Below are 12,059 nucleotides of genomic sequence, written 5' to 3' on the forward strand. Positions count from 1 at the left end.
GAGAATGACCCTCAACGTCATTTGCAGAATTTTGTGGATGTGTTTGCTAATCACATCCAGAACAACGTTCCACAAGATGCTATTCGGTTGAGGTTATTCAAATATTCCATAACTGGGGAGGCAAGAACATGGTTTGAGAAGCTGCCCCGAAATTCGATTACTTCATGGGCAGAGATGGTGACTGCTTTTCTCTTAAAATGGTACCCCCCCTAGCAAGAATGCTGAAATTCGTGACAAGATATATGGATTTAAGCAGCGACCGGGGGAACAACTATATGAAGCCTGGGAGAGATTCAAGGAGTATTTGCAGAAGAGCCCGAATCATGGTTTTCCGGAACACATATTAATGGAGAAGTTCTACCGAGGGCTAGATCCAGTGACGCAGTCAGTTGCTAATAATGTAGCTGATGGTTGTTTCATGAACAAATCTTATCGACGAGTGACCACTTTACGTAACAAGATGACGACTCATAATTAGGCTTGGCACTCACACAATGCTGATGTGGTACCGTATGGTAGTGCTATGATCTAGAATATAGTAAAGAAGAATCAAGACACCCAGCAAACATTGGCAGAACTTGCAACAAATATTTCCTTGCTAACGAAGAAGTTTGATGAATACCAGATCAAGAAGGTAAATGTTTGTGAGGATGATACAGTTTTGCCAAAAGGGATGTACCATACTCAAGATGGTCTGTTCCATGATTGGCCACCTATGCAGGTTGAAGATGCTAATTATGTTAATAACTCTCAAGGGGATTACCAAAGATAGAACTACCAAGGTGGTTATCAGAATGAGAATCAATGGAGACCTCAGCAAGGTCAAGGTGCTTATAACAACTCTGGGAACTACAACAATTATTATGGTGGTGCGAACCAAGGGAACTATAACAACAGTAACAATTTTGATAACAAGAGTTCCAATCCTTATATACCACCAAAAGGGTAGTCAACAGAGCAAGGTAGTTCGAAGGTTGAATCAATGCTTGAGAAGATTCTGGCCAATCAATCTAAGTCTGAAAGGATTTTATCTGGGCTAGCAGAAACAGTGGGTTCCCATACAGCGGCTATTCAGAAGCTTGATTCACATATGAGGGATATTTCTAGAGAGCAGCACCCTCCTAAAAAGGGAGGACTTCCGAGTGACACTATTCCAAATCCAAAGAGTGGGGGAGGTGGTGTAGACCGTGTGTTTACCATCACTACTAGGAGGGGTAAAATACTCCAGGGGGCTGATGAGAAGGTGATTGATCTTGAGCCGATAGATGAAGAGGATGAGGTGCAGTCTGAAGCACCCATTATTGTTGATGAGAATCCTACTGACAAGAAGGTTGCTGATATTCCAGAGATGGTGAAGGAAGTTGATAACACAAGCAAGTAGACTGTAAAAAGGGCTCTCCGCCCTTTGACGCAGCCTTTGAAATCTACACCTCCCTTTCCTCAGAGGTTGGTAAAGAAGAAGGAAGATGCTAATTTTAAGAAGTTTTATGATCAGTTGAAGAAGTTATCTCTAAATTTTCCTTTCTTGGAAGATGTCAAGGAGATGCTCGGTTTTGATAAATACTTGAAGGATCTGCTGACCAAGAAGAAAACGGTTCAACATGAAACCGTGAGTTTGACTCACACTGTGAGTTCCATCATTTCAACTACAACTGTTCAGAAAAAGGGAGATCTTGGGGCGTTCACCATTCCTTGTTCTATTGGGCACCATGATTTTGCTCGTGCTTTGTATGATAATGGGGCGAGTATTAATTTGATGCACCTTGTTATATACAAACAATCAGGTTTGGGGATGCCAAGGCCGACTACCATGAGGTTATAAAAGGCTGATAGGTCTATCAAAAGACCTGTTAGAGTGGTTGATGATGTACTTGTGCGGGTTGGCAATTTTATGTTGCCCGCTAATTTTGTTATTCTTGACTGTGCTGTTGATCGGGACATTCCTATTATTCTGGGGAGACCTTTCCTTGCTACAGGGAGAGCTCTAATGGATTCGGAGAAAAATGAAATCAAGTTCCGAGTCAACGATGAAGAAGTGACTTTTCAGGCTAGCAAAGGGATGAAGTTACCAAGTGCTTACGAGAGTATTTCGGTAATTGATTCGTTTGATGTTGTTGATGAAGCAGTGGAGTTCAAGATGGAAGAAGAAAGTTTGGGTGAAGCTCTAGCTGGTATTCTTGTAAATTTCGATGCTAAGGACATGGAAGGCTATGTGGAGACAGTTAATTCACTTGTTAGGTTGGGTTCATATTCATACCACCCAAAGAAGCTAAGTCTTGATTTGGAAAAAAGAACAACTCCTCCAGCAAAGCCTTCGATCATTGAGCCACCTAAGTTGGAGCTTAAGCAGCTCCTATCAAATCTGAAATATGAGTTCCTTGGTCCGGACAATACATTACCGATGATTGTTTTAGCCCTACTGACTGAGGAGTAGATTCTACAGCTTTTGGAGGTATTGCGGGAGTATAGGCGTGCTATTGGTTGGACCATAGCAGACATCTGAGGTATTCCATCTGGGATCTGTGAGCACAAAATCCAGTTGGAGGAGGATAGCAAACCAAGTGTAGAGAGGCGACTGAACGAGAATATGCTAGAGGTTGTCAAGAAAGAGATCATCAAATGGTTAGATGCAGGAGTAGTTTACCCAATTGCTGATAGTAAATGAGTGAGCCCAGTCTAATGTGTTCCTAAGAAGGGCGGTATCACTGTTGTGCCGAATGCAAAGAATGAGTTGATCCCAACCAGAACTGTCACCGGATGGAGAGTTTGCATGGACTATCGCAAGCTCAACACAGCCACTTGCAAGGACCATTTCCCTATGCCCTTCATTGATCAGATATTTGATAGACTAGCGGGGCGTTCCTACTATTGTTTCCTTGATGGGTATTCGGGCTACAATCAGATAAACATTGCTTTAGAAGATCAGGAGAAGACTACTTTTACTTGTCCTTATAGGATGTTTGCATTTAGCCGGATGCCGTTTGGTTTGTGTAATGCACCAGCCACTTTTCAGAGGTGTATGATGTCAATCTTCTCTAACATGGTAGAGGACTTCTTGGAAGTATTTATGGATGACTTCTCTGTTGTGGGGGATTCGTTTGAAGATTGTCTTGGCCATCTGCATCAAGTGCTGAAAAGATGTGAGGAGACAAATCTCGTGCTAAATTGGGAAAAGTGTCATTTTATGGTGAAGGAAGGGATCATCCTTGGTCACAAAATCTCTAAAAAGGGAATTGAGGTCGATCAAGTGAAAATTGATGTGATTGCAAAACTTCCACCACCTATCTCAGTCAAAGGAGTCCGAAGTTTCTTGGGACATGCTAGGTTCTATAGGCGCTTCATCAAAGATTTCTCCAAGATTTCTAACCCAATGTGCAAGCTTCTTGAAAAAGAGGCCAAGTTTATGTTTGATGATAAGTGCCGGAAGGCGTTTGAAGAGTTAAAAAGAGCGTCTCACTACAGCTCCTATTATTGTTGCTCCTGACTGGTCCTTGCCATTTGAACTGATGTGTGATGCTAGTGGTTTAGCAATAGGTGCTGTGCTTGGGCAGAGGCAGAATAAAATTATGCACCCGATCTATTATGCAAGCAGAACAGTGAATGCTACCTAGATGAATTACACAGTGACGGAACAAGAGCTGCTTTCCACTGTGTTTTCTTTTGAGAAATTTCGGGCCTACTTGTTGGGGTCCAAAGTAGTGGTTTACACTGATCATGCAGCCTTGAGATACCTCATGGCAAAGAAGGAAGCAAAGCCGCGACTTATCAGATGGGTGCTATTGCTGCAAGAGTTTGATTTTGAGGTGAAGGACTGCAAGGGCACTGAAAACCAGGTTGCTGTCCATCTTTCTCGACATGAAGAAGCTGGGAGACCTTCTAATGAGCTAGATATAGATGATGCTTTTCCAGACGAGAGGGTGTTGGCTGTGTTAATGGAGGTAGCACCGTGGCATTGTGACACCTCGAAAATATTTCTGTGAGCATACAATGAATAGACCAACGAAGAGTATGAGTGTACGATGTTTTACTAAGAAGGGAATGACTACCAATGAGTTTTGAAAACGCGAAGGTTGCAGATTTGCATTGCGACCCAGTGGTCGTAAAACACAATACGGCCCGTAAAGTGATTTACGGACCGTAAAGTGACATCGTCCTCCAACTATCAAAACTTCAACTTTCTGTCAAATGTTGAAATGGTTAAATACGACTCAGAATACGGACCGTAAATTGAAATACGGCCCGTAAACTGCGACCGTAAACCACCATGGCCTACAACAAACCTTTCTGTTTCTGATATGCTTAAATACGATCGTGGAGGATGGACCGTAAACTGGGTTTACGGCCACTGTGCATCCCGACTACTGTTCACAAAAATCAGATTTTTAAGTTAAGTATAAGGGACCCCAAGCTCGTTTCATTTCATTTCTCATCTTCACAATTCAAGAATTCTCTAGAATACTCCAAAACACTTCATCCACAAGAATTCAAGAGAATCAAGGGGAAATCAAGATCAACAACGCAAAATTCATGAAAACAAGAGTGTGATACCTAGCTCAAGTTCATCTTCCTCAAAGAAAACCAAAGGAGGTGAAGTAAGGTTTTGTTGCTAGAGTAGAGACTCCACTCAAGGCTTGTTCCACCATCATCCAAGGTACGTTTCATGACCATTTCATGTTGTTTAAGGTATTGGAAGGTTAAGATACCCGAATTGTAGAAAAGCATAGCAAAAGGGTCATAAATGAGTGAATGGTAGTTGAATTGAATCACGAATGTTAGTGTGTTGTGAGTATGAATGCGTTATAAACGACATGTAGACTATGCGATAAGTGTGATACATGAGAAAATATGATAGCGAACCCAAAACCATAAAGGTGGTAAAAATGGAGAGAAATGGTAGATCATGGTCATTGTATATGAATGATCATTGTTGATTGCTATATTGTAGTTGTTGTTGCGGGTGTTGGGAGTTGATATGGAATATGGGAAAAGTAGTATAAACAAAGGAAGTGCTGCCCAATTGTCTCTAGAAATAGTAGTGCATTCTTATAGTTGATTAACTAATGTTAGTACAAATCGTCTTTTGAAGGTAGAGACGTGACATTGAAGGAGAATAAGCGAACGCTAGATTACTTAAACGAGAAAGGTATGTGAGGCTTAACTCTTCTTTCAAAAGGCATGAATCCTTCAAGTTTTCCATAATCCTTCTATAAGATGATGCTTATGATTCCTTCTATATATCGAATCACCTATAAGCATGATAATAATGACAATGAGCTAAAGTATAGAGATTCAAGAAATTGTGGCACGATGTTCCTACAATCCTAATGATATTATTATTATTACCACTCGCCTTATTCCTTATTTCCTTCAAGGCGAGGCATGATACCCATGAAATGTCCATAACACAATCGGGGGTTCACGACCTTACGTCACCCCGACATAGTGTGATTGCCTTAAAGACTAATGTATGCTCCTAACGCTAATGTATGCTATGACAATAAGATGATAAATAATGCTAACTTGTAATACGACTATGGGATGCATGGAATACCAAGAAATGATAACATGATGATATGGTATGAGATGTGTAAGAGTGATGTGTTATGATTGATTTTGTGATGATATAATTCCACCGCGCCACAATGGCCGGGCATGTCATCGCTAAGGCGGGCTGCATATGATTCCACCATGCCTAGATGGCCGGGCATGTCACCGCTAAGGTGGGATGCGATGTTACACCGAGCCTATAGGGCCGGGCATGATCACCACTAGTGGGCGGCATATGATGGTTACGCGGACGTGGGTTAACGACGAGGACTATGATGAGATGATTTATATGATGTGATGACATGTATACCATGATTATATAAAATGTGATATATGTAAGTAATGTGATTGCCTATGACACTTGTGCAGGTTACACATTTGCCTCTCGACTCATGATCTTCCTATTATGTTTGTTTATTTCATTCCTACCTTACATACTCAGTACAATATTCGTACTGACGTCCGTTTTCTTTGGACGTTGTGTTCATGCCCACAGGTAGACAGGGAGGAGATCTTGCTCCAGATTCTTAGCGGCTGTTAGCTGACTGAAAGCACCCCATTGTCCTGGAGGTGCCTCTGATGATTCTTTTGTGTACAATTGTAAATGTCATCTCATAGAGGCTCGTAGATACTCAACGGGTTTTCTTATAAATCTAGCATGAATCCGATAAATGATTGTTAAATAAGCCTAAGGAGTACTAGTACGAGCAGTGCTCGGCGGTTAGCCCCGGGTACCCGTCGCGGCCCCTAGCCGGGTCATGACAAGAGTGGTATCAGAGCAGTTCGGTCCTAGAAAGTGTGTACGAGCCGTGTCTAGTAGAGTCTTGTTTATGGTGTGTAGCGCGCCACATCAATAAACAAGAGGCTACAGGGCATTTAGGAAAAATGACCATCTTTCTTCAATGAGATCGTGCGATAGAGCCGTGTATAAGATTTTATCCTCCCTAATAGTGTGTTATGATTTCAGAATGCCGCCAAAGGGAAAAGCTATAGCCGCCCAGAAGGGCAAGACTACGACAAAGAGGCGGGTAGAAAGAGATCCCCCAATGAATATTTAAGAGGGTGAATCACACAACGAGGCCTTGTCTAATACTTCTTCTACCCCGCCTAATGTGGAAGAGCAAGGAGGAGCCCCAGCTCCAATTCCACCGCCGGCTGCTTCGGGTCAACAAATGACCGAGGCCATCTAGTTGTTGACACAATTTGTTGCCGCACAGACACAACGACAAAATGTGGGTTCAAGTGACCGGGCAGCAAGTACCAAGGCCCATGATTTTATGAGCCTAAATCCTCCGATTTGGAAAGAGTTTGTAGATGCTTTTATTCGTCACTATTTGCCACCCGAGGTCCGCCGAGCTAGAGCAGATAGATTTCTGAATTTGAGGCAAGGAAACATGATTGCCCGAGAGTATAGCATGCAATTCAACTCTTTGGGTAGATATGCTCCGACTATGGTGGCCGACTTGGGAGACCGTGTACATAGGTGTGTGAGTGGCCTAGGGCCACATCTATTCAGAGATTGTCCGACCTCTTCCTTGCAAAACGGGATGGATATTTCCCAAATACAAGCCCATGCTCAGAATTTGGAGGGGCGACAACAACAACAACGGGGTGATCGCGACAGTGATAGAAGACAGGGCAAAAATGCTAGATCTATGGGCACAGGCAGTGATTATAGAGGGGGATCGAGGCAGACTTATTCCCGACATTCAGGCCAGTCAGCGACTAGCGCACCTCCCAGATTTCCAGATAGAAGATTTGACCGCTCCTTTCGCTCGGGACAGGGTCAGAGTTCGAGGGCTTCAGGTTCCCAGTTTGAGGGTGATTATAGTCAGGGGAGACCCCTAGTTCCACCATGTAGTCGGTGCCGCAAATTACACTCAAGGCTATGTCGTCAAGACAATGATGCTTGCTATATTTGTGGGCAGACCGGACATTTGATGCGAGATTTTCCCTCGCGATATGGCAGAGGTGGGGTTCAGCCCATAGGCTCAGCAGCGGGTTCCTCATCAGCACGCTCAGCGGGGCAGACTCCCCAGATGACAGCAGGCAGAGGTAGAGGCCGAGGGGCAACATCTACTTCAGGTGCCACTCAGCCCCGTGTATATGCTTTAGCCGGACGGCAGGATCTCGAGTCCTCCTCGGATGTGGTTACAAGTATATTGTCTACTCTCCCGTGATGTGTATGCGTTGATAGATCCGGGTTATACATTCTCTTATATTACTCCCTATGTTGTTGGTTGTATTGGGGTGAAACCCGAGTCAATTAAACCCTTTGAGGTGCTTACTCCGGTTGGTGATCCCGTGATAGCAAGACGACTGTACAAGAATTGTGTCTTTGTGATATGTGATCGACAGACCACGGCTGATTTGATTGAGCTGGAAATGGTAGATTTCGATATAATCATAGGTATGGATTGGTTGGCTTCGTGTTATGAAAATGTTTATTGCCGCACAAAAGTGGTTCAATTTCAATTTCCGAGAGAGCCCGTGCTTGAATGGAAGGGTAATACAGCATCTCCAACGGGCAGGTTTATTTCCTACCTCAAGGCAAGAAAGATGATAGCCAAGGGTTATATCTATCACCTAGTTTGGGTTCAGGACACCAAGGCAGAGCCGCCGACTTTCTAGTCAGTTCCGATAGTGAATGAATTCCCAGAAAGAGAGATTGACTTCGCCATTGATGTGTTGCCGGATACCAAGCCTATTTCCATTCCTCCTTATCGAATGGCCCCGGCGGAATTAAAAGAGCTAAAGGCACAGTTGAGAGACTTGCTCGAGAAGGGATTCATTAGACCCAGTTCATCACCGTGGGGAGCACCGGTCTTGTTTGTGAGAAAGAAAGACGGTTCCCTGCGAATGTGCATCGACTATAGGCAATTGAACAAGGTGACGATAAAGAACAAATATCCTCTCCCAAGAATTGATGACTTGTTCGACCAGTTGCAAAGTGCCAAGTTGTTTTCCGAAATAGATTTGAGGTCGGGTTACCATCAAGTGAGAGTTAGAGAAGCAGATATTCCTAAAACAGCCTTCAGAACGAGATATGGCCACTATGAATTTCAAGTGATGTCGTTCGGGTTGACTAATGCTCCGGCTGTGTTTATTAATTTGATGAACAACGTATTCCGGCCTCTCTTGGATCTATTTGTGATAGTATTTATTGATGATATTCTGGTGTATTCTCGCACCGAATCGGAACATGCAGATCATCTGAGAATTATTCTTGGTATTCTTCGAGCCCGAGAATTGTATGCAAAATTTTCAAAGTGTGAGTTCTGGCTGAATTCTGTGACGTTCCTGGGCCATGTCCTTTCAAATGATGGTATTTGAGTCGACACCCAGAAAATTGAAGCTGTGAAGACTTGGCCAAGGCCTACGACGCCCACAGAAGTCTGTAGCTTTTTGGGTTTGGCAGGTTATTATCGAAAGTTCGTAGAGGGCTTTTCGTCTATTTCAGCCCCATTGACAAAGCTAACCCAGAAGTCAGCAAAGTTTCAATGGGATGATGCTTTTGAGCGCAGTTTCCAAGAGTTGAAAAACAGGTTGACCTCAGCCCCGGTTCTAACACTTCCAGAAGGGCCAGATGGCTATGTTGTGTATTGTGACGCTTCCGGTGTCAGATTGGGATGCGTATTGATACAGCATGGTAAGGTTATTGCATATGCTTCGAGACCATTCCGGAAACATGAGAAGAATTATCCAACTCATGATCTTGAACTAGCTGTGGTCATTCATGCCTTAAAAATGTGGAGACATTATTTGTACGGTGTGCACGTTGATATCTATACAGATCACAAAAGTCTTCAGTACATCTTCAAGCAAAAAGAGTTGAACCTGTGACAGAGGCGGTGGTTAGAATTATTAAAAGATTATGATGTTAACATTTTATACCACCCCAGGAAAGCGAATGTAGTAGCCGACGCACTTAGCCGCCGATCAATGGGAAGTTTATGTGAAGTCCCTCCAGAAAGGAAAGAGATGGTTGAAGAACTTCATCGATTGGCTAATCTTGGAGTGCGTGTAATTGATTCGGGCCATGCCGAGATTAGTATAAATGATTCCACAATTTCGTCCTTGGATATGGAAGTGAAAGAACGGCAGTGCGAAGATCCGCAGTTATGTCGTTATAGAGACACATCTCATGGGAAAGAAAATTCTCCGTTTGAAGTTTCCATGGATGGAATTCTTAGGTACCGATGCAGGTTATGTGTGCCAAATGTGGCGGAAATGCGCCGACGAATTTTTGAAGAAGAACATTGCTCTCGATATTCTATTCACCCAGGTGCAACCAAAATGTATCATGATCTCAAGATGATGTACTGGTGGGATGGCATGAAGAGAGCCATAGCAGAATTGGTAGCACAATGTCCAAATTGCCAACAGGTAAAAACTGAACACCAGATGCCGGGAGGCTTATTGCAAGCAATGGAAATCCCTACTTGGAAATGGGAAGTGATCAACATGGATTTCATCGTGGGATTACCCCATTCCCGTGGCAGGTATGACTCTATATGGGTGATCGTGGATAGGCTGACAAAAGCGGCCCATTTTCTTCCAGTCAGGACCACGTACTTAGCAGAAGACTATGCAAGGTTTTATCTCAAAGAAATTGTGCGACTCCATAGAATCCCATTATCTATTATTACAGATAGAGGAGCACAGTTTACAGCTAAGTTCTGGAAGTCTTTTCAAGAAGGTTTCGGCACACAAGTGAAGTTTAGCACGGCATTTCATCCGCAAACCGATGGGCAAGCCGAGCGCACTATTCAGACCTTGGAAGATATGCTACGAGCGTGTGTGCTAGATTTCGGTGGTAGTTGGGATGATCATTTGCCACTAATTGAGTTTGCATATAACAACAGCTATCATTCTAGTATACAAATGGCCCCATATGAAGCTTTATATGGAAGGAAATGCAGATCTCCAATCGGATGGTTCGAAATAGGAGAAGCATAATTAGTGGGCCCCAAATTGATCCAACAAGCGATAGAAAAAGTCCAGGTGATCCAAGATCGGTTGTTGACAGCCCAAAGTCGCCAAAAATCCTACGCGGACAACCGCCGACGAGACTTGTAATTTCAAATTAATGATTGGGTATTTTTGAAAGTGTCACCCATGAAAGGGGTGATGAAATTTGGTAAGAAAGGGAAGCTAAGTCCCAGATACATTGGACCCTACAAAATCATCCGCAAGGTGGGCCAGGTAGCCTATGAATTGGATTTTCCTTCGGAGCTTGAATCAGTCCATCCAGTCTTTCATGTTTCGATGCTCCGCAAGTGTGTTGGAGATCCCACAAAGATTGTCCCGATAGATGATGTGCAAGTAATGGAAAGGCTAACCTATGAAGAGGTGCCTATTGCCATCCTAGATAGGCAAGTGCGAAAGCATCGAAATAAAGAAGTAGCGTCAGTCAAAGTATTGTGGCGAAACAACAATCGGGAAGAAATGACTTGGGAAGCGGAAGAGAATATGAAGTCCAAGTACCCACACTTATTCCAACCCCCAGGAGAGATCTAAGATGAAACACCAACAATATAAGGTATGTATCCTTTATCTTTATGCTTTTGGTCGTGTATGGCCATAGATATGTCGATGTTGTGATGTAGCCTGTGAGGCAGTGACGTGATATTATGGTTTGTTATGGAAGGATGGTAGTACCATATTATAAAGGAAACTTTGGCGAAATTTTTCTAGAATCCTCGATGATCTAACATTCGAGGACGAATGTTTCCAAAAGAGGGGAAGAATGTGACACCTCCAAAAATTTTCCGTGAGCATAAAATGAATAGACCAACGAAGAGTATGAGTGTATGATGGTTTACTAAGAAGGGAATGACTACCAATGAGTTTTGAAAACGCGAAGGTTGCAGATTTGCATTGCGACCTAGTGGTCGTAAAACACAATACGGCCCGTAAAGTGATTTACGGACCGTAAAGTGCCATCGTGCTCCAACTATCAAAACGTCAACTTTCTGTCAAATGTTGAAATGGTTAAATACGACTCAGAATACGGACCGTAAATCGAAATACGGCCCGTAAACTGCGACCGTAAACCACCATGGCCTACAACAAACCTTATATTTCTGATATGCTTAAATACGGTCGTGGAGGAAGGATCGTAAACCAGAATACGGCCCGTAAACTGGGTTTACGGCCACTGTGCATCCCGACTACTGTTCACAAAAATTAGATTTTTAAGTTAAATATAAGGGACCCCAAGCTCATTTCATTTCATTTCTCATCTTCACAATTCAAGAATTCTCTAGAATACTCCAAAACACTTCATCCACAAGAATTCAAGAGAATCAAGGGAAAATCAAGATCAACAATGCCAAATTCATGAAAACAAGAGTGTGATACCTAGCTCAAGTTCATCTTCCTCAATGAAAACCAAAAGAGGTGAAGTAGGATTTTGGTGCTAGAGTAAAGACTCCACTCAAGGCTCGTTCCACCATCATCCAAGGTAAGTTTCATGACCATTTCATGTTGTTTAAGGTATTGGAAGGTTA

At 43.1% G+C, this 12,059-nt stretch overlaps 1 non-coding gene across 1 annotated transcript; it reads right to left on the reverse strand.

Annotated features, from left to right (window-relative positions):
- Positions 1 to 224: 224 nt before the first annotated feature.
- On the reverse strand, positions 225 to 330 carry LOC132616306 (small nucleolar RNA R71). Its single transcript, XR_009573096.1, has one exon. It is a non-coding gene; the product is annotated as a small nucleolar RNA R71 (small nucleolar RNA).
- Between the last annotated feature and the right edge of the window lie 11,729 nt (positions 331 to 12,059).

Source organism: Lycium barbarum, chromosome 10 (genome assembly GCF_019175385.1).
Source record: "Lycium barbarum isolate Lr01 chromosome 10, ASM1917538v2, whole genome shotgun sequence".
NCBI lineage: Eukaryota > Viridiplantae > Streptophyta > Magnoliopsida > Solanales > Solanaceae > Lycium > Lycium barbarum.